The following is a 24606-nucleotide window of genomic DNA, read 5'->3' on the forward strand; positions in this document are numbered from 1 at the left end:
CTGGTGCGCCTCCCACCAAGGCCCAAGGCGCAGATAGGAGGAGAGAGGGGAAACCCTAGGCGCAGATGGGCCTAAAGGCCCACCCTAGGGTGCGCCCCCTCTCTTCCCCTCTTGGCCGCCCCCTCTAGTCCCATCTAGGGCTGCCACACCCCCTAGGATGGGAACCCTAGAGGGGGCGCAGCCACCTCCCATCCTCCTATATATAGTGGGGGTTTTGGGGCTGCCGAAGACACGAGTCTCTCTCTCTCGGCGCAGCCCTACCTCTCCACATCCTCGTCCTTTGTAGTGCTTGGCGAAGCCCTGCTGGAAACCACGCTGCTCCACCACCACCACGCCGTCGTGCTGCTGCTGGAGTTGTCTTCCCCAACCTCTCCCTCCTCCTTGCTAGATCAAGGCACGGGAGACGTCACCGGGCTGCACGTGTGTTGAACGCGGAGGCGCCGTTGTTCGGCGCTTAGATCGGAATCGACCGCGATCTGAATTGCTGCGTGTACAACTCCTCCAACCGCATTCTTGTAATGCTTCCGTATCGCGATCTTCAAGGGTATGAAGATACACTCCCCTCCCTCTCATTGCTAGTCTCTCCGTATATTGATCTTGGTGATGCGTAGAAAAGTTTTAATTTCTGCAACGATCCCCAACAGTGGCATCATGAGCTAGGTCTATGCATAGTTTCTATGCACGAGTATCACACAAGTTGTTGTGGGTGTCGATTTTGTAAATTTACTTGCCATTACTTGTCTTATCTTGATTCGGCGGCATCGTGTGGGATGAAGCGGCCCGGACCGACCTTACACGCACGCTTACGTGAGACAGGTTCCACCGACTGACATGCACTAGTTGCATAAGGTGGCTAGCAGGTGTCTGTCTCTCCCACTTTAGTCGGATCGGATTTGATGAAAAGGGACCTTATGAAGGGTAAATAGCAATTGGCATATCACGTTGTGGTTTCGGCGTAGGTTAGAAACGTTCTTGCTAGAAACATATAGCAGCCACATAAAAACTTGCAACAACAATTAGAGGACGTCCAACTTGTTCTTGCAGCATATGCCGTGTGATGTGATATGGCCAAAAGGATGTGATGAATGATATATGTGATGTATGAGATTGATCATGTTCTTTTAATAGGAATCACGACTTGCATGTCGATGAGTATGACAACCGGCATGAGCCATATGAGTTGTCTTAATTTATTGTATGACCTGCATGTCAATGAAAACGCCATGTAATTACTTTACTTTATTGCTAACTGTTAGCCATGGTAGTAGAAGTAACAGTTGGCGAGACAACTTCATGAAGACACGATGATGGAGATCACGGTGTCATGCCGGTGACGATGATGATCATGGCGCCCCGAAGATGGAGATCAAAAGGAGCAAGATGATATTGGCCATATCATGTCACTATTTGATTGCATGTGATGTTTATCATGTTTTTGCATCTTATTTGCTTAGAACGACGGTAGCATAAATAAGATGATCCCTCATAAAATTTCAAGAAAGTGTTCCCCCTAACTATGCACCGTTGCGAAAGTTCGTTGTTTCGAAGCACGACGTGATGATCGGGTGTGATAGATTCTAACACTCGCATACAACGGGTTTAAGCCAGATTTACACATGCGAAACACTTAGGTTGACTTGACGAGCCTAGCATGTACAGACATGTCCTTGGAACACAAGAGACCAAAAGGTTGAACATGAGTCGTATAGTAGATACGATCAACATGAAGATATTCACCGATGATGACTAGTCCGTTTCACGTGATGATCGGACACGGCCTAGTTGACTCGGATCATGTACCACTTAGATGACTTATGCCTATCTGGGTGGGAGTTCATTAAATATTTTGATTAGATGAACTTAATTATCATGAACTTAGTCTAAAATCTTTGCAATATGTCTTGTAGATCAAATGGCCCACGCTAATGTTGCCCTCACTTCAACGCGTTCCTAGAGAAAACCAAGCTAAAAGACGATGGTAGCAACTATACGGACTGGGTCCGGAACTTAAGGATCCTCCTCATAGCTGCCAAGAAAGCATATGTCCTAGAAGCACCGCTAGGTGAAGCACCCATTTTCCCTGCAACTCAAGATGTTATGAAGGCCTGGCAGTCGCGTAGTGATGATTACTCCCTAGTTCAGTGCGACATGCTTTACAACTTAGAAGCAGGGCTCCAAAAGCATTTTGAGCAGCACGAAGCATATGAGATGTTCCAAGAGCTGAAAATGGTTTTCCAAGCTCATGCCCGGGTCGAGATATATGAAGTCTCCGACAAGTTCTGAAGTTGTAAGATGGAGGAAAACAGTTCTGTCAGTGAGCACATACTCACTATGTCCGGGTTACACAACCATTTGTGTCAGTTGGAAGTTAATCTCCCAGATGACTCGGTCATTGACAGGATCCTCCAGTCGCTCCCACCTAGCTACAAGAACTTTGTGATGAACTACAATATGCAAGGGATGGAGAAGTCCATTCCCGAGTTATATTCAATGCTGAAATCAGCGGAGGTGGAAATCAAAAAGGAACATCAAGTGTTGATGGTGAATAAGACCACTAGTTTCAAGGAAGGCAAGGGTAAGAAGAACTTCAAGAAGGATGGCAAGGGAGTTGCCGCGCCCGGTAAATCAGTTACCGGGAAGAAGAAGCAAAACAATGGACCCAAGCCCGAGACTCAGTGCTTTTATTGCAAGGGAAATGGTCACTAGAAGCGGAACTGCCCCAAGTACTTAGCGGACAAGAAGGCCGGCAACACCAAAGGTATATGTGATATACATGTTATTGATGTGTACCTTACCAGTACTTGTAGTAGCTCCTGGGTATTTGATACCGGTGCGGTTGCTCATATTTGTAACTCAAAACAGGAGCTGCGGAATAAGCGGAGACTGGCGAAGGACGAGGTGACGATGCGCGTCGGGAATGGTTCCAAGGTCGATGTGATCGACGTTGGCACACTACCTCTACATTTACCCACGGGATTAGTTTTAAACCTCAATAATTGTTATTTAGTGCCAGCTTTGAGCATGAACATTGTATCTGGATCTCATTTAATGCGAGATGGCTACTCATTTAAATCCGAGAATAATGGTTGTTCTATTTATTCGAGAGATATGTTTTATGGTCATGCCCCACTGGTCAATGGTTAATTCTTATTGAATCTCGAACGTGATGTCACACATATTCATAGTGCGAATACCAAAAGATGTAAGGTTAATAATGATAGTCCCACATACTTGTGGCACTGCTGCCTTGGTCACATTGGTGTCAAACGCATGAAGAAACTCCATGCAGATGGACTTTTGGAGTCTCTTGATTATGAATCATTTGACACATGCGAACCATGCCTCATGGGCAAGATGACCAAGACTCCATTCTCCGGAACAATGGAGCGAGCAACCAACTTGTTGGAAATCATACATACTGATGTGTGCGGTCCAATGAGCGTTGAGGCTCGCGGTGGCTATCGTTATGTTATCACCCTTATTGATGACTTAAGTAGATAATGGGTATGTCTACTTGACGGAACACAAGTCTGAGACCTTTGAAAAGTTCAAGGAATTTCAGAGTGAGGTATAGAATCAATGTGACAGGAAAATAAAGTTCTTACAATTAGATCGTGGAGGAGAATATTTAAGTCACGAGTTTGGTACGCACTTAAGGAAATGTGGAATTGTTTCACAACTCACGCCGCCTTGAACACCTCAGCGTAATGGTGTGTCCGGACGTCGTAATCGCACTCTATTGGATATGGTGCGATCTATGATGTCTCTTACTGATTCACCGCTGTCATTTTGGGGATACGCTTTAGAGGCAACCACATTCACTTTAAATAGAGCACCGCCTAAATCCGTTGAGACGACACCGTATGAATTATGGTTTGGGAAGAAACCTAAGCTGTCGTTTCTAAAAGTTTGGGGATGCGAAGCTTATGTCAAGAAACTTCAACCTGAAAAGCTCGAACCCAAGTCGGAAAAATGCGTCTTCATAGGATACCCTAAGGAAACCATTGGGTATACATTCTACCTCAGATCCGAAGGCAAGATCTTTGTTGCCAAGAACGGGTCCTTTCTGGAGAAAGAGTTTCTCTCGAAAGAAGTAAGTGGGAGGAAAGTAGAGCTTGATGAAGTACCGCCTCTTGAACTGGAAAGTAGCGCAGCTCAGGAAAAATGTTTCTGTGGTGCCTGCACCGATTAGAGAGGAAGTCAATGATGATGATCAAGGAACTTCAGATCAAGTTGCTACTGAACTTCGTAGGTCCACAAGGACACGTTCCACACCAGAATGGTATGGCAACCCTGTCTTGGAAATCATGTTGTTAGACAACTATGAACCTTCGAACTATGAAGAAGCGATGGCAGGCCCAGATTCCATCAAATGGCTTGAAGCCATGAAATCCGAGATAGGATCCATGTATAAAAACAAAGTATGGACTTTGACAGACTTGCCCGATGATTGGCGAGCCATAGAAAATAAATGGATCTTTAAGAAGAAGACATACGCGGATGGTAATTTGACCATATGTAAGGCTCGGCTTATCGCTAAGGGTTATCGACAAGTTCAAGGGATTGACTACGATGAGACTTTCTCTCCCGTAGGGAGCTGAAGTCCGTCCGAATCATGTTAGCAATTGCCGCATACTAAGGTTATAAGATATGTCAAATGGACGTCAAAACGGCTTTCCTTAATGGTCACCTTAAGGAAGAACTGTATATGATGCAGCCGGAAGGTTTTTTCGACCCTAAGAATGCTAACAAGGTATGCAAGCTCCAGCACTCCATCTATGGGCTGGTGCAAGCATCTCGGAGTTGGAACATTTGCTTTAATGAGATGATTAAAGCGTTTGGGTTTATGCAGACTTAAGGAGAATCCTGCGTTTACAAGAAAGTGAGTGGGAGCTCTGTAGCATTTCTCATATTATATGTGGATGACATACGTTTGATGGGAAATGATATAGAACTTTTGGACAGCATAAATGCCTACTTGAATAAGTGTTTTTCAATGAAGGACCTTGGAGAAGCTGCTTACATATTAGGCATCAAAATCTATAGAGATAGATCAAGACGCCTCATAGGTCTTTCACAAAGCACATACCTTTATAAGATATTGAAGAAGTTCAATATGGATCAGTCCAAGAAGGGGTTCTTGCCTGTGTTGCAAGGTGTGAAATTGAGCTCGGCTCAAAGCCCGACTACGACAAAAGATAGAGAAAAGATGAGTGTCATCCCCTATGCCTCAGCCATAGGGTCTATTTTATGTAAGCTATGCTGTGTACCAGACCTGATGTAAACCTTGCCGTGAGTTTGGTAGGGAGGTACCAAAGTAATCCTGGCATGGAACACTAGACAACGGTCAAGAATATCCTGAAGTACCTGAAAAGGACTAAGGATATGTTTCTCGTTTATGGAGGTGACGAAAAGCTCGTCGTAAAGGGTTACGTCGATGCTAGCTTCGACACAGATCTGGATGACTCCAAGTCACAAACTGGACATGTGTATATTTTGAATGGTGGGGCGGTCAGCTGGTGCAGTTGCAAGCAAAGCGTCATGGAGGGATCTACATGTGAAGCGGAGTACATGGCAGCCTCGGAGGCAGCACATGAAGCAATCTGGATGAAGGAGTTCATTACCGACCTAGGAGTTATTCCCAATGCGTCGGGCCCAATGACTCTCTTCTGTGACAACACTGGAGCTATTGCCCTTGCCAAGGAGCCCATCTTTCACAAGAAGACCAGGCATATCAAGCATCGCTTCAAGTCCATTCGTGAAAATGTTCAAGATGGAGACATAGATTTTTGTAAAGTGCATATGGATCTGAATGTCGCAGATCCGTTGACTAAACCTCTTCCACGAGCAAAACATGATCAACACCAGAACTCTATGGGTGTTCGATTCATCACAATGTAACTAGATTATTGACTCTAGTGCAAGTGGGAGACTATTCGTAATATGCCCTAGAGGCAATAATAAAATGGTTATTATTATATCTCCTTGTTCATGATAATTGTCTATTGTTCATGCTATAATTGTATTGACCGAAAACCGCAATACATGTGTGAATACATTGACCACAACATGTCCCTAGTGAGCCTCTAGTTGACTAGCTCGTTGATTAACAGATGGTTATGGTTTCCTGACCATGGGCATTGGATGTCATGGATAACGGGACCACATCATTAGGAGAATGATGTGATGGACAAGACCCGATCCTAAGCATAGCACAAGACCGTGTAGTTCGTTTGCTAAAGCTTTTCTAATGTCAAGTATCATTTCCTTAGACCATAAGATCGTGTAACTCCCGGATACCGTAGGAATGCTTTGGGTGTACCAAACGTCACAACGTAATTGGGTGGCTATAAAGGTGCACTACAGGTATCTCCGAAAGTGTCTGTTGGGTTGGCACGAATCGAGACTGGGATTTGTCACTCCGTATGACGAAGAGGTATCTCTGGGCCCACTCGGTAATGCATCATCATAATGAGCTCAATGTGACTAAGTAGTTAGTCACGGGATCATGCATTATGGAACGAGTAAAGTGACTTGCCGGTAACGAGATTGAACGAGGTATTGGGATACCAATGATCGAAACTCGGGCAAGTAACGTACCGATTGACAAAGGGAATTTTATACGTGATTACTTGAATCCCCAACATCGTGGTTCATCCGATAAGATCATCGTGGATAGGCCTGGGTGTTCGGTAGAAACTGAAAGTTCGGTTTTTACCATTCGGTTTTTTATTGAATTCGGTTTGCTAAACAGGAAACTGAAAATGGCAGTGCAAATTAGGTAACCGATATTTTGGTTGACCAAAAATTTCGGTTCGGTTTCGGTATATACCGATGTACCGAGACTCGCAATAGTTGGCTTTGCACTTTTGCTTTTCAGACTCACGCATGGCCTCTTATATAGACGGTTTACTGCCTACTTCTCCTTGAACAAACAAGGTGGGACTAAACATGATTGTGTTGCCAGCCGGTCGCTCCGCATTATACTACCAAGAAGCCCACTAAGTCAACTCAACAAAATAAAAAGGAAGCCTACAGACTCATGCGGTCACGTGGCTGAGCTTTCCTTGGGGCTTGGGCCTTGCATGCATGTTGGTTGTAGCCTTGTAGGGGGCTTGCACGCGTGTGGTCACATAGCAGCACGTGGGCTAGGTTGCATGCACAACACAACGACGTAAACTGGCTGGAAGACATACGTACACACTATTCGGTTTCTATTTCGGTTAACCAAAAAAAAACCGAACCTACCGAACCTAATTCGGTTAGTGAGTGTAGAAACCGAATTTTTATACACAATTGATAAAAACCGAAAATTTGGTTTTTTGGGTTACGGTTTCGGTTCGGTGTTCGGTTCATCGGTTTTTATGCCCACCCCTAATCGTGGAACATGTGGGAGCCAACATGGGTATCCAGATCCCATTGTTGGTTATTAACTAGAGAGATGTCTCGGTCATGTCTACATGCCTCCCAAACCCGTAGGGTCTACACACTTAAGGTTCGATGACGTTAGGGTTATAGGGAAAGTTTGTATGTGGTTACCGAATGTTGTTCAGAGTCCCGAATGAGACCCCGGACGTCACGAGGAGTTCCGGAATGGTCCGGAGGTAAAGAATAATATATAGGAAGTGAGGTTTTGGCCACCGGAAGTATTTCGGGCGTCACCGGTAATGTATCGGGACCAGCGGGAGGGGCCACCAGCCCCGGAGGCTTGCATGGGCCAATAATGGGAAGGGACCAGCCCCTGAGTGGGCTAGTGCGCCTCCCACCAAGGCCCAAGGCACAACTAGGAGGAGAGAGGGGAAACCCTAGGCGCAGATGGGCCTAAAGGCCCACCCTAGGGCGCGCCCCCTCTCTCCCCCTCCTGGCCGCCCCTCCAGTCCCATCTAGGGATGCCGCACCCCCTAGGGTGGGAACCCTAGAGGGGGCGCAGCCAACTGCCCTCCTCCTATATATAGTTGGGGTTTTGGGGCTGCCAAAGACATGAGTCTCTCTCTCTCTCTCTCTCGGCGCAGCCCTACCTCTCCACATCCTCGTCCTTTGTAGTGCTTGGCAAAGCCCTGCTGGAAACCGCGCTGCTCCACCACCACCACACCATCGTGCTGATGCTGGAGTTGTCTTCCCCAACCTCTCCCCCCTTGCTGGATCAAGACGCGGGAGACATCACCGGGCTGCACGTGTGTTGAACGCGGAGGCGCCGTTGTTCGGCGCTTAGATCGGAATCGACCGCGATCTGAATCGCTACGTGTACAACTCCTCCAACCGCGTTCTTGTAACGCTTCCATATCGTGATCTTCAAGGGTATGAATATACACTCCCCTCCCTCTTGTTTCTAGTATCTCCATAGATTGATCTTGGTGATGCGTAGAAAAGTTTTAATTTCTGCAATGATTCCCAACAGTGGCATCATGAGCTAGGTCTATGCGTAGTTTCTATGCACGAGTAGAACACAAGTTGTTGTGGGCGTCGATTTTGTCAATTTACTTGCCATTACTAGTCTTATCTTGATTCGTCGGCATCGTGGGATGAAGCGGCCCGGACCGACCTTACACGTACGCTACGTGAGACACGTTCCACCGACTGACATGAACTAGTTGCATAAGGTGGCTAGCGGGTGTCTGTCTCTCCCACTTTAGTCGGATCGGATTCAATGAAAAGGGTACTTATGAAGGGTAAATATCAATTGGCATATCACCTTGTGGTTTTGGCGTAGGTAAGAAACATTCTTGCTAGAAACCTATAGCAGCCACGTAAAAACTTGAAACAACAATTAGAGGACCTCTAACTTGTTCTTGCAGCATATGCCGTGTGATGTGATATGGCCAAAAGGATGTGATGAATGATATATGTGATGTATGAGATTTATCATGTTCTTTTAATAGGAATCACGAATTGCATGTCGATGAGTATGACAACCGGCAAGAGCCATAGGAGTTGTCTTAATTTATTGTATGACTCGCGTGTCAATGAAAACGCCATCTAATTACTCTACTTTATCGCTAACCGTTAGCCATAGTAGTAGAAGTAACAGTTGGCGAGACAACTTCATGAAGACACGATGATGGAGATCATGATGATGGAGATCATGGTGTCATGCTGGTGACGATGATGATCATGGCGCCCCGAAGATGGAGATCAAAAGGAGCAAGATGATATTGGCCATATCATGTCACTATTTGATTGCATGTGATGTTTATCATGTTTTTGCATCTTATTTGCTTAGAACGACGGTAGCATAAATAAGATGATCCCTCATAAAATTTCAAGAAAGTGTTCCCCCTAACTGTGCACCGTTGTGAAAGTTCGTTGTTTCGAAGCACCACGTGATGATGAGGTGTGCTAGATTCTAACATTCGCATACAACGGGTGTAAGCCAGATTTACACATGCGAAACACTTAGGTTGACTTGATGAGCCTAGCATGTACAGACATGGCCTCGGAACACAAGAGACCGAGAGGTCGAACATGAGTCGTATAGTAGATACGATCAACATGAAGATGTTCACCGATCATGACTAGTCCGTCTCACGTGATGGTCAGACACGGCCTAGTTGACTCGAATCATGTATCACTTAGATAACTAGAGGGATGTCTATCTGACTGGGAGTTCATTAAATAATTTGATTAGATGAACTTAATTATCATGAACTTAGTCTAAAATCTTTGCAATATGTCTTGCACATCGAATGGCCCACGCTAATGTTGCCCTCAACTTCAACGTGTTCCTAGAGAAAACCAAGCGAAAGACGATAGTAGCAACTATACGGACTGGGTCCGGAACTTGAGGATCGTCCTCATAGTTGCCAGGGCCATCTCATTTGCAATGGATCCATGGAATGTGACACTGATGCCCACTGGCAGCTGCAGACTGTAAATGCTGATGTTCTTGTCCTCGAACCACTCATCAATGAAGCTGTTCAAGATGTCGACATCAAAGAGGGGCAGATCACTGAAGATCTCCTGAAAGGATCGAGATGGACCTAGAGGGGGGGGGTGAATAGGTACAACTACAAATTTTAATTGTTACTTAGCAATTTTAGGCACTAATGCAGAATATGAAAGTGAGCCTGACAATTGTAAGAGCAGTACTAAGTGTTAAGCAAGATAAATAAGAAACCCAAGTATGTAAGTAAACAAGCACAATATGATATAAGTAAGTGCTAAGATACAAGTAACCACACGTAGAGAGTTAGGGTTAGGAATAATCGCAACTCCGGGAGACGAGGATGTATGCCGATGTTCACTTCCTTGGAGGGAAGCTACGTCACCGTTAGAGAGTTGGGTGTTACCACAAAGGCACACCAATGCCACGAAGGCTCACCCTATTCTCCTTTTGAGACAACACCATGAAGGCGTTTCTCAACCACTAGTGGTAGACCTTGGGGTGGTCTCCAAACCCTCACAAACTTATCCGGGGGTAATCACAAAGGTCGATTCCTCTCCGAAAGACTCCTACCACCTAGGAGTCCCCAACCTCCAAGAGTAACAAGATCGATGGGGATTTGCTTAAGACTTGCTCAAATCATGAATTCCTTGGGTGCAAAGAAGGAGGAGAAGTGGATCTATCACTTGATCGGACAAGTTCTTTCCAAAGCTCTCAAATCCCTTGGGGATCTAAGATTTGGTGTGGAGGAATGAGAGAGAGTGTGAGAAGTGTTCTAGGGTTTGTTCAAAGTGAATGGTCAGTCCTTTCCCGTGGGGAAGAAGAGCTATATATAGTGTGAGCACAAATGTGGCCGTTATATCATAAGTAAATGGGCTGGCCGGACATCCGGGCAGGGTGGCCGGACATCCGGGCTGGCAAGATACTTAGAAGAACAGAGAAGAAACCAGGAGAGAAACAGAGAGGCCGGACATCCGGAGCCAGGCCTGGACATCCGGTGACACGGGAAGGCCCGGACATCCGGAGCAAGGCCCGGACATCCGGTCAACAAAGTGCAAACCTACTGGAGTCGAAGTGACAGGGAGCCGGACATCCGGAGAAATTACCGGACATCCGGCATGGCTGGGAGACCCGGACATCCGGGGTGCAGCCCGGTCGTCCGGTCGTGAGCGTGCAAGCCTACTAGTGTCAAACCAACTCTGGCCCAGACATCCGGAGAAATTACCGGACATCCGGCATGGCTGAGAGACCCGGACATCCGGGGTGCAGCCCACACATCCGACATGGAGCAGAACAGAACATGTGCACATGGTTTTTCTTTTGTGTGACCCTAAGTTTCTATTGAAGCAAAGAATTATTGGAACCTGAGCAAGTCTTTAGCTAACCCTATCGATCCCCTCTTAATAGTGCAGGATCCTATACTCAAGAAACCGGATATCAAATCAACTTTTATGCTTCATTCTTGAGTAAAAACACTTGTATGCCCTTGATCCACACACCTCGATGAGCCGAGGACTAACACTTGAGATTTACTTAACAACCATTGTTAGTCCCCTACATGTATATTGTCATCAACATCAAAACACGATGTAAAGGCATGATTGCACTTTCAATCTCCCCCTTTTTGTTTGTTGATGCCAATCACACATGTAGTATCACAGTTGTAATAAATAGTCTTAGCATTGACAAATATGAGAGCAAGAGTACAAAGTAGGTTGATGTAACTATTTGTATTTGGCTCCCCCTCATTGTGAGCAAGAGATGAATATGTTAACACATGGACAAAACCAAAATCCATACCCACAAGGTAAACAACATAGGGACTCACATGATCAAGACAATAGCATAGGTAGCAACATAGTCTCACTTGATCAAGACAATAGCATAGGTAGTAGCAAAGCAACATGACAAGTTCGAATAGCGTGGACTAACACAAATAGCTAATACATCATATTAAGATACTACTTCTCCCCCTTTGACAGCAACAAGTAAAAAAAGGGGCGAAGGACTAAATGCACTCGATCACTCCTGGCGAATGTCATCATGATCATCAAAGAACTCAGGAAACTCGTCACGAGATGGAAAACCGAAGGTAGAGGTGGACGGAGCCAAGGGAATAGGGTCATCATCACTCACTGGGCTCCCGCGGACACGAAGGCGCTGCTTGAGCTGATTCTTGGAGATGATGAGGCGCTTCTGAACATCATGATTTTGCTGACAGCTGAAAGTGATTGACTTCATGATAGCAGATTGAGCCTTTTTGAAGAACAAGGCAAGGCGTCCACGAGGAGCTGACGACGAAGATGGAGCAGAGGAATCAGTGGGCTGAGTCCCACCAGTAGGCCTCTTTGACCGAGACCGAGCAGCAGTCTGAGCAGCAGGCATCACTCGCATGTGAGAAGCAGGCTTCCAACTAGAAGGAACAGTAGTCTTAACCTCTTCAAATGGAGCAGTGTGATCAATGAGAGCCTGAATGAAAGGAGCATGAGGAAACTGGCGCGTCTGAATGAAACTGCAAAGACGGATCTCATGCCAAATGAAATGGGCTGTGTCCAGAGGCTGTGTGGGTTTGTCATGCATAAGATCCATCAAGTCAATGCAATAGTTATAAGCCCTTGAGCGGTCTCCCTTCTTAGGATAGAGAGTGCGGAGCACACACTGATAGAGGATGTAGTAAGGGGCACGGAAGATAGATACCTCGTTGAGTGGGCATTCAAGTTCTGCTTTAGAGAGCTGAGCGGTAGGTTTGACAAGTGGCAAGCAAGCTTCAATCGTTTTGGGCTTGTGCTCAGGATCCATGCTGTGGATGCGATGGCCAACACCGGAGAGACCCAGAACCTGAACAAACCTGTCATAGGTGATGCTCATAGTAGTGTTATCAGTCATCCAGGTGAGAGTGTTGTCCGGACCGAAGAAACAAGTGACATAGAACTGTAGAATGGCAGCTTCATTCCAATCACACCTGAAGGTCATTGCGGGACCAAGGGTCATATCATCAATGATCTTGACCGGATTGTTAGGGAACATGTCAGGATTCTCACGCAGGAAGTTGAGATCTAAGTATGAGTGAGGAGCAAGTCCACGCCCACGGACAAAACTGGAATAGAGATCCTGCTGCATTCGAGTCCAAAATCGAGGATCCTCCGCATCAGCCACCATCTCATATTGATTGACATCCCGTCGAAACGTAAGATATTGAGCTGCCCCCACAGTTTTGAAGTCATGTGGACAGCAATCTCCACTGTCCGGAAGCTCCATAGAGATGCAACGACCACGGACAGCGGGCATTGCAGAACCACGAACTTGAGGCACCGGCGCCCTCCTAGTGCCAGGCTTGGACTGACCAACGGAGAGTTTGGGTGCACGGACCTCCTCTTCCTCCCCAACATAGTCCGCATCATCAGGATCCAAGTCCGACGGACTAGTGGATGGTGCCCGCTTCTTCTTCTTGGCGGTGGTGGCCTTCAACTTCTTAGGCCGAGCATGCTCATCGGAGTCAGTTGAGCCTTGCCGGCGAACAACTGGAATGGATAATGAGAGAGTGAAAACCTAAGTTTTTTCGGTCACCATAGGAGTAGAATGGAGTAGAGATAGCATCCATACCCCTGGAAGAAGGCTCGGGGCGATTGGGGCCGCAGTTCTTGGTTCGTGCCATGAGAAACTCCGGTGGTGAATCCCACGAAACACGAGTCCCTCCTGAGGGATTCTCACAACAACCCAAGAAATGGATTGGATAGAATCGTAGATCGGGAGGAGAAGTGTCCGTGAGCAGGAGATCGGGGCCGGAGGTCGGTGGAGATGGCCGGGGCAGCACCGGAGTGATGGCCCAACGCCGGCGGCTGTGAGGGGAGATGAGGAGAGGAACGAAAGAAAAAGAGGAACTGCCCCCAAACCCCACACCCCTCCCTAGATATACGCGACTGCGGGCGACGAGCCGGACATCCGGGGCAAGGCCCGGATATCCGGCGAGTGGAAAACAGAGAACAAAAGAAGCAGCGCCCGGATGTCCGGCTGAGGCCCGGATGTTCGGCCACTGTAGGTGGTTGATGATCGTTTTGATGGGCAAGGAATTTTTCCCAGGGCCCGGATGTCCGGCAAGAGACCCGGATGTCCGGTCACTGGACAGAAGACAAGCGCGAGGGAAAGATGTGAAGGAGGGGGCCAACAAGAGTAATTTGATATAGACACCACCAAGGAGTTTACATGAGATTAATAAGGAAGACAACCTGAGACATCTAAGGCCATGCTAAGATGCAAAAATAATCCAAACATTATTAAGAAGAAGGGTCCATATAAGCATTGTACAAGCGGTGACTGAGGTCACCGTGACTGAGGTCACGACTCCATCATATTAAAGTACCCTAGTTTGAAAACTATGATAACTGTGAGAGTGTTTGTTCAATTTATGCATTATGTAAGTTGAGAGAACTCATGGATTGAGTGTCTGCCCCTAAATATATGCCTACATCAAGACAAGACATTAAGTTTATGCATGGATGAGTACTAGATTTCACATAATGTTGTCAAGCTCCAAGATACCAAGTTCACGCCTAAGTCGACAAAACCTTGCTTCATCCAATGGTTTGGTGAAAATATCTGCCAGTTGCAAATCTGTACCAATGTGATCAATGTGAATATCACCCTTCTCAACATGATCTCTCAAGAAGTGATACCTAATATCAATGTGCTTGGTGCGGAGATGATCCTTGGGGTTCTCAGCAATGGTGATGGCACTTTCATTATCACATAGAAGAGGCACATGTCTATAGGTGATACCGTAAGCCTTCAAAGTTTGCCTCATCCATAATAACTGATTTGCACAACTGGCGGCAGCAATGTATTCAGCTTCTGCGGTAGAGAGGGCAATACAATTTTGTTTCTTCGATGACCAACTTACCAAGGAGCGTCCAAGAAATTGACATGCACCGGAAGTGGACTTACGATCCACTTTGTCTCCGGCCCAATCCGCATCCGTGTACCCAATGAGATCAAACTTAGCATCCTTGGGATACCATAGACCCAACTTTGGGGTGTGAACAAGGTATCTAAGAATATGCTTAACCGCCTTATGATGACTTTCCCTAGGGGAAGCTTGAAATCTAGCACACATGCATACACTAAACATGATGTCTGGTCTAGATGCACAAAGATAAAGCAATGAACCAATCATAGAGCGGTATTTAGATGGGTCGAAAGGGATACCGTTTGTGTCTTCAGTGAGTGTTATTTTGGTTGGCATTGGTGTCTTACATGGACTAGCATCAGACATACCAAACTTCTCTAGGATATCCTTGAGGTATTTTGCTTGAGACAAGAAAATTCCTTCTTGAAATTGTTGAATTTGAAATCCGAGGAAGAACTTCAAATCCGCATTGAGTGACATTTCAAAATTCTTGGTCATTGAAGCCGCAAACTTCTTGCACAAATGAATGTTAGGAGAACCAAAAATGATATCATCTACATAGATTTGGCATAAGATCAAATCACCCTTATCCCTCTTAGTAAAAAGAGTGGGATCGATCACCCCTCTCACAAAACCATCATCGAGTAGAAACTTCTTTAAATGATCATACCAAGCACGAGGTGCTTGTTTGAGGCCATACAAAGCCTTATGAAGTTTGTACACATAGTCTTTGTGATCGGGATCAACGAACCCAGGTGGTTGTGACACATATACTTCTTCTTGTAGAGGACCGTTAAGGAAAGCACTCTTCACATCCATTTGATGTAATGTAAAACCATTGAAAGCAGCATAAGCAAGTAAGATGCGAATGGATTCAAGACGGGCAACTGGGGCAAAGGTCTCACCAAAGTCCAAACCTTCAACTTGTGAGTACCCTTGCGCCACTAACCTTGCCTTGTTGCGGATGATTACACCATTCTCATCTTGTTTGTTCTTGAAAATCCATTTTGTTCCAATGACGTTGTGCTCGGTAGGTGGCCTCTTGACTAATGACCACACTTGGTTGCGTTCAAAACTATTCAACTCTTCTTGCATAGCAACTAGCCAATCGTTGTCCATCAATGCATCTTGTACCTTGATGGGCTCAACACTAGACACAAACGAGAAGTGAGCACAGAAGTTTGTCAAATGTTTACGAGTGACTCTACCTTCCGATATGCCGGTGAGAATTTTGTCAACATCAACACGACCGGCCACTCGTGGCATGATAGAGGTAAGGGTTTCACGAGGTTCAACTTCATGTCCATCATCTGCGTCCTCAACATATGGATCATTAATGTGTGGAGGAAGATCTTCTTGTTCATATTGCATTTGTTGAGGTTCATCATCAATGATTGGACTTTCTTGTTCTTGCACTTGATGATGATCTTGTTCTTGAAGATTATCATGAAGAGGAACTTGATCATCTTCTTCTACTTGGGCTAAGGGCATTTGTTGAACACTAGGAGCTTGTGATGGTATGGGTGCTGAAGTAGTTTGATGATGTGTGAGACTTCCATCTTCTTCTTCATCATCATGAGGTTCCTGTTCCATAGGAAGAAGTGCACCAACACCCATGGTCAAAATGTCTTGAGAAGAATCTTCTTCACCTGCATCACTTAGATCAACTTGCTCCCCATGGGAGCCATTAAATTCATCAAACACCACGTCACAAGTTTCTACAACACATCCATTGGATTTGTTGTAGACTCTATAGGCGTGAGAGTTTGATCCATAGCCAACAAATATACCCTCAATTGTTTTGGATTGAAATTTTCCTAACCGTTCTCTTTTGTTGAGGATGAAACATTTGCACCCAAATACACGAAAGTACTTGACATTTGGCTTGTTCCCGGTTAGAAGCTCATATGGGGTCTTTTCCAATATAGTGCGGAGGAAGAGCCAGTTTGATGCATGGCATGCGGTGTTTACAGCTTCGGCCCAAAAACTATGTGGTGACTTGTATTCATCCAGCATTGACCTTGCCATCTCTACAAGTGTACGGTTCTTCCTTTCGGCTACACCATTTTGCTGAGTGTATGGAGCTGAATACTGATGCTCAATCCCTTCATCACTAAGGAATTCTTCCAAGGTATAGTTCTTGAACTCAGAGCCATTGTCACTTCTTATTGCCAGGATTTCTTTGTCAAACTTGCGTTGAGCTTGCTTGGCAAAATCAATGAAGGTGATCTTGGTTTCGTCCTTGGACTTGAGGAAGAACACCCATGTATATATTGAGTAATCATCAACAATGACAAGCCCATAATTTTTCCCACCAAGACTATCCCATGAAGGAGGCCCAAAAAGATCCACATGAAGGAGCTCCAGGGGCCTTGAAGTAGATACTATGTTCTTGGGTGGGTGCTTTGATTGATGTTGCTTCCCAGCTATGCATGCACTACACACACGATCTTTCTCAAAAGAGACATTGGTTAGTCCAAGGATGTGATTCCCCTTTAAGAGATCTTGAAGATTTCTCATTCCGACATGGGCTAGCCGGCGATGCCATAGCCACCCCTTGTCAGCCTTGGCCATTAGACAAGTTGCATGGAATGTGCTCTCTTTCGAGAAATCAACCGTGTAAAGGTTGCCATCCAACTCTCCAACAAAGGCCACTTCGAGAGTATCTCTCTTAAAGACTTTCACATCCGTTAGTCCAAAGAGTGTATCATAACCAACAGAAGCCAATTGGCGAACAGAAAGCAAGTGGTATTTAAGGGATTGGACAAGCATGACATTTGCAAGAGACATGTCATTTGTGATAGCCACCTTCCCCAACCCAAGTACCTGTCCTTTTGATCCTCCACCAAACATAATGCTCATAAATGGTTGAATAGCTTCCATGAAATCGTAGAGCAATTTGCTATCTCCGGTCATATGATTGGTACATCCACTATCAATCACCCATTTTACTCCACCGGAGAAGGCAACCTACACACAATTATTACTTGGTTAGAGGCACCCATTTTGCAATGGGACCTCTCAAGTTAGTCACAAGGGTCTTAGGGACCCAAATAGCATAAAACCGAAATGCATTTCGAGGACCAACAAACTTTGCATAAACTTCTCCATCCTTAGTCTTACGAAGTACATAGGATGGAGGCATGAACTCTTTTGGCTTGTTGAGAGTGGGCATGCCCCTTGTGGCTTTCCCACTAGCAACCTTACCTTTCTCCTTGTGTCCTTCTCGTACAAAAGTTTCTTTTAAAGGGGTGGTGCACTTTTGAGAGGACGTCTTCTTCTTGCTTGTGCTTGGGTCAAACCCAAGTCCCTCTTTGGCGAACACTTCATTGTGTTGGCTCAACACCTCATTAAGGTTCTTTTGCCCTTGAGCACATGTCATGAGCCCTTTCTCGATTTGAGCCTTGAGAAAACGATTCTCCTCAAGAATAGATGCTAGATCACTACTAGAGTTAGTAGAACAAGCATCAACATTTATAATAGGAGACGAGTAAGCCTTAGCTAGAGTTTCAAGATAAGTAAGTTTGAGCGTCTCAAAACTCTTTGTAAGAAGGGTGAGCTCTTCTTCCTTAGTCTTGAGGGACACGGATAGAAGCTCACAATCCTTAGAGAGAGAAGCGTGAGACTTCGCAAGCTTACTTTTATCATTCATCAACTCTTCACAAGAGCCAATAGCCTTTTTCAAGGAGGCAAGATCTTTAGTATGAACATCAATATTCGCACCAATTTTCATTTCGTGTTTCCTCATATTGGACTATCCGCTCAAGGATTTCACATTTTTCCTTTTCCTCGGTGACGAGGGTTTCGAGTTCCTTAATGGTGATGGTGTGCTTACTCACCATCTCCATAAGCATATGAAACATAGTGAACTTCTTTCCTTTGAGGGAGCACATGAACTTATTAAGTTTAGCAAGCATAGGATCATTTAGATCATCATCCTCATAACTATCCTCCGCATCAAGATACTCATCACTAGGAGTAGGAGGAGTGAAAAGAGGAGGGTTTGATCGTGGGGTTACCTTGACCTTGTCAGGAGAGTGTTGGTCCTCTCCATCTTCTACCACGCCTTCGCCATGAGGCACTTGTGAGTGTTGCCCTTGTAATCCTTCATGTAGTTGTAGGTGACAACTTCACCACTCTTATTGACTAGCCTCAATGTGTTTTGAGAATCTTGAGCAACTCCGGCAACACCACTAACATCATCCGGATCAGATTCTTCTTGAGCAACCATTGCTTTCCCATCTCTCTTCTTGAGCTTGGAGTTCAAAGGATTTGGCAATTTCTTCTTAGGAAAGGTCTTGGAAACCTTGGTTTATCTTCTCTCTTCTCATAAGGGCACTCATTGGAAAAGTGGTTGGTTTCCTCACAGTTGTAGCATTTTCTTACTTTCTTCTTTTGAAATTTTCCCTTGAATTTTCCCGCGCTAAACTTCTTGACAAAGAGAGCCATGTCTTCATATGAAGGGCCCTCGTCGGATTCAATCTCATCATCATCATCATCTTCTTCTTCTTCACTTTGCTCATCTTCACATACATGATTGGCCTTCAATGCAAGATTGACCTTTGATGATGGGGAACCATGCATGGCAAGATGTTTTGTGGCATTATACTTTGACTCTTCAAATAGTTGAAAGGTGGATATGATGTCATCTGTAGTCATTTCCTTGAAGGTATGGTATTGTCTTATGTCCCACACCATTTGATGGTGATATGGAGCAAGAGCATGAAGCAACTTATCCACAAGGAATCTCTTAGTCATGTTGAATCCATCTTGTGTCTTGTCACACTCACATGACTCAATATCGGCAGTGAGAGTCATGAGGCGCTCATGGAGTTGATTGGGGGTTTCACCTTTCTCCATACAAAAGTTTTGCAATTGCCCCTTGGCAATTTCATATTGAGCACTCCGGAGGGTAGAGGTGCCAGTCTTGGATCGTATAACACTTTCCCATAGTTCCTTGGCACTTGTGATGTGTATGAACGGTCTCCTTTGCTTTTCATCCATACCTCTCCTTAACATGATTGCAGTGTCATTGAGGTTCTTGTCATATATTTCTCTTGGTGTGGGGTTCTTTGGATCAACCACATGATAGCCATACTCCAAGATCTCCAGCATCTCATCGTTTCCATGTCGAAGATGATCCTGCATAGCAACTCTCCACAAAGCAAAATCGGAAGTGGCACTAAGTAAAGGAGGTTTGCCTTGAGGGTTATACCTTGGTTTCTCAACCTGAGGTCTTGCATAAAGCCAAGGAACACTGGCATGTTCATTGCTAGAAGGTTGTTGACCAAGTGATGGAGTAGGCACAGTTGGCCTCGAAGCAGCACCACCCGAGAGTGGTGCAAGCACTGTGGACAACGTGGCTAATCTCATTTGGACCAAGGCCTCAAGAGAAGCATCATGCTCCTCTTTTTGCTTAGCAAGGGCCCGTTCTAGATCCTCGACGTAAAGGTCTTGACTTCAGAGGAAGCCTCGCCTTTATCCTTAGGATCTACAACCAGGGGAGTCCCATCTGGGTTCATCTCGCTCTAGGGCGGTTAAGCCACAAGAATAGAGCACGAGGCTCTGATACAAATTGAAAGGATCGAGATGGACCTAGAGGGGGGGGGTGAATAGGTACAACTACAAATTTTAATTGTTACTTAGCAATTTTAGGCACTAATGCAGAATATGAAAGTGAGCCTGACAATTGTAAGAGCAGTACTAAGTGTTAATCAAGATAAATAAGAAACCCAAGTATGTAAGTAAACAAGCACAATATGATATAAGTAAGTGCTAAGAGACAAGTAACCACAAGTAGAGAGTTAGGGTTAGGAATAACCACAACTCCGGGAGACGAGGATGTATGCCGATGTTCACTTCCTTGGAGGGAAGCTACGTCACCGTTAGAGAGGTGGGTGTTACCACAAAGGCACAGCAACACCACGAAGGCTCACCCTATTCTCCCTTTGAGACAACACCACAAAGGCGTTTCTCAACCACTAGTGGTAGACCTTGGGGTGGTCTCCAAACCCTCACAAACTTATCCGGGGGTAATCACAAATGTCGATTCCTCTCCGAAAGACTCCTACCGCCTAGGAGTCTCCAACCTCCAAGAGTAACAAGATCGATGGGGATTTGCTCAAGACTTGCTCAAATCACGAATTCCTTGGGTGCAAAGAAGGAGGAGAAGTGGATCTATCACTTGATCGGACAACTTCTTTCCAAAGCTCTCAAAACCCTTGGGGATCTAAGATTTGGTGTGGAGGAATGAGAGAGAGTGTGAGAAGTGTTCTAGGGTTTGTTCAAAGTGAATGGTCAGTCCTTTCCCGTGGGAAAGAAGAGCTATATATAGTGTGAGCACAAATGTGTCCGTTATATCATAAGTAAATGGGCAGGTCGGACATCCGGGCAGGGTGGCCGGACATCCGGGCTGGCAAGATACTTAGAAGAACAGAGAAGAAACCAGGAGAGAAACAGAGAGGCCGGACATCCGAAGCCAGGCCCGGACATCCGGTGACACGGGAAGCCCCGGACATCCGGTCAACAATGTGCAAACCTACTGGAGTCAAAGTGACAGGGAGCCAGACATCCGGAGAAATTACCGGACATCCGGCGTGGTTGGGAGACCCGGACATCCGGGGTGCAGCCCGGTCGTCCGGTCGTGAGCGTGCAAGCCTACTGGTGTCAAACCAACTCTGGCCCGGACATCCGGAGAAATTACCGGACATCCGGCGTGGCTGAGAGACCCGGACATCCGGGGTGCAGCCCGGACATCCGGCATGGAACAGAACAGAACATGTGCACATGGTTTTTCTTTCGTGTGACCCTAAGTTTCTATTGAAGCAAAGAATTATTGGAACTTGAGCAAGTCTTTAGCTAACCCTACCGATCCCCTCTTAATAGTGCGGGATCCTATACTCAAGAAACCAAATATCAAATCAATTTTTATGCTTCATTCTTGAGTAAAAACCTTGTATGCCCTTGATCCACACACCTCGATGAGCCGAGGACTAACACCTGAGATTTACTTAACAACCATTGTTAGCCCCCTACATGTATAATGTCATCAACATCAAAACATGATGTAAAGGCATGATTGCACTTTCATCTCCGCCTCTTGCTTGCTCTTGATCAGCATCTCTAGAGCCTCATCACCAAGATCTTCATTGCTTGACAGATCAATGGTGTCTTCCTCGTTGCGCAGAACGACAGCAGGAATGAGGGGTTGCCCAGTAGCCTCCTTGGGCAATGGCTTCTGGGTCCTCTTGGACACACGGGACAAATCTTCAGAATGCCCGCTGGATTCAAGAGGTGCATATTTCAGTGACTTCTTGGTTGAAGCTTTTGGAGCAGCAGGGGCAGATGGCTTTGAAGCTTTTGCCTTCTTCTTCTTGTGCTTTGGTGGTGATGGAGCATCATCAGAATCTGCTTCTTCAGCAGATTGCTCCACATCAGCTCTGTAGGCAGCAATATGAGATAGAAGCCCGTTGAAGTTGGTGAAGGGGCCAATCCTGTTCTCATTGGCTTCATGAGTTCCATCTGACCTTGGAGCGGAGGGGCCAGGGTTGAAGTTGAGGCCAAACTCCTTCTGGTTCTTAACAGATGAATCTTTTGCAAACTAAAAGTTGCGCTTGAAGAGATTGTCTTCACGACACCATAGAAGAGATGATGGGCCGACATTCTCAGGCTGTGGTCCTCTGACTGTACAGGGATAGAATTCCTGGTCAATAGCTTCAGCCTTAGTCTTTGGTACCAAGTTGCGGTACACACAATCACCCCAAGGGCGCTTGATGTCATTCTTCTCAGCATATTCTGGTGTTACAAACCTGTACTTGAACCATTGGTCTGCCCAATATCTTTGTATCCACTGGATCCGGTTCTTGCGCTGGGTGTAGCTATCTTCTGGGTGAGACTTGTAAAGTTCATAAAGATCTTCAGGCAAATCAAGTGCAGTGTTTCCACGGTGTTGCCTGCCTCCTTTTCATGCAGACTTCTCTGAAGCCATAATGTTCAGATTGATTGGGTTCAATACAGTGAAAGGCTTCCGTCTGCTGGTCAAACAAGAACTGGCTTCAGGAGATTCGATGTGACGCTGCAAGAATCTGCAAATGAATGCAGACTATGAGAACCAAGGGATTCTCCCATTGACATGTACCTGTGATAGCATTAGAGACGCAAGGGAAGGGGAAGAGGTCATATGCATTCTCAGAAGATTTTCAAGATAAATCAGTTTAGAAGACATTGACCTCATAGTGCGAAGACATTCACTTATTGAAGGAAGTTGGTTCCAGATTTGTACGAATCCCTGAATAGGTACAAGTGTGGAATCTAACTAGTTTTGACACATAAGTGAACATACTTTGCAATATATGAGATTGAGAAAGAGACAGATCCAGATTTGGAAGTGCATATACCACTTTTGGTTGAAGTGGATGGATTTCACAGATCGAAAAGACTGTAAAAAGTGAGTTTTTATTACCACAGATGAACTGCTAGACGATGTAGAAGGGAGGCCAAGCAGTCCAATCTCCCGCGCCCTAACTTGGCGGCGGAAGACACCTACGGTGGTGGCGGAGAGGAAGAGGTCCGCGGCCGGTGTGATGACGGCGTTGAAGAAGTCGCGACAGCTAAGTGCTTTGTCTCCGGTGTTGATGCGAGCTAGCGGTGGCGCTAGGGTTTGAGGGAGGTGTCGAGGTGGAAGAACAGATATTAACCGTGAGGGGTGTGTATTTATAGGAAGGAGGAGGGCGGTGCAGCGCAATTACGTAGGTGCCCCTGGCGGTTCACATTTGAGGAACATGTGGCGTGCATGCAACTATTTAGGAGTTGATCTATGTTCCCATGCACGCCTGGATTGTTGGGTGGTCGTTCCGGCTTCTCTGGTTTTTAGGTAAAGGATAAGATATTAAAAGTAGTTTTAAAAGTGTGTCTCTGTATCTTCTGCTGTCAAGGACACAGAGAAGATATTCGACAAGTGTCAACAGAATGCACATGACTTAGACAGAAAGACTTTGTGGAAGTAGCACAGAAGGGATTAGGGTCCGATCACATTCACTTAGATCAGAAAAATAGCAACATGAAGACATAGCTATAAGTGAATGATATAGAGGACAGAACACGTATGCTGATATATATAATTATCATTGAAGAGAATCCAAATGCAAAGATAATGCAGTCATGATGCCAAATGAAAATCTTCGAAAAGTTGTGGTGGTGGCGTTACCCACCGTATAGGAAGCATTAGACCCAGACACGACGCACAATTATCATGGCGCTCCGAAGTCAAATTCCACATTAATGTATTCACACTCAGAGGTTAAGTCTTCATTGATTGAAGAAATACGTTACTTCATGTGTTGCACATCTAAGTCATCAACATGCATAAGCATTAGGATGTGTGTCCATTCACTGGACATTTGAGGATTCTAAGATATTTAGCTCACACCGCAGCTTGCAAAACCTCTTCTCATCCAAGGGCTTAGTGAAGATATCAGCTAGTTGCTCTTTAGTGTTGACGTGAATGATATTTATGTCTTCCTTGTTGACATGATCTCTGAGAAAGTGATGACGAATCTCGATGTGCTTTGTCTTCGAGTGCTGAACTGGATTCTTGGAAAGCTTGATGGCACTTTCATTGTCGCAGAAGAGTGGCACATTCTTCGTGTTGATGCCATAGTCCTTGAGAGTTTGCTTCATGCAGAGAAGCTGAGCACAGCACGATTGTCGGTGTCAAAACCGGCGGATCTCGGGTAGGGGGTCCCGAACTGTGCGTCTAGGCGGATGGTAATAGGAGACAAGGGACACGATGTTTTACCCAGGTTCGGGCCCTCTTGATGGAGGT

The sequence above is a fragment of the Triticum aestivum genome, chromosome 5B, assembly GCF_018294505.1.
Source record: "Triticum aestivum cultivar Chinese Spring chromosome 5B, IWGSC CS RefSeq v2.1, whole genome shotgun sequence".
NCBI classification, from domain to species: domain Eukaryota; kingdom Viridiplantae; phylum Streptophyta; class Magnoliopsida; order Poales; family Poaceae; genus Triticum; species Triticum aestivum.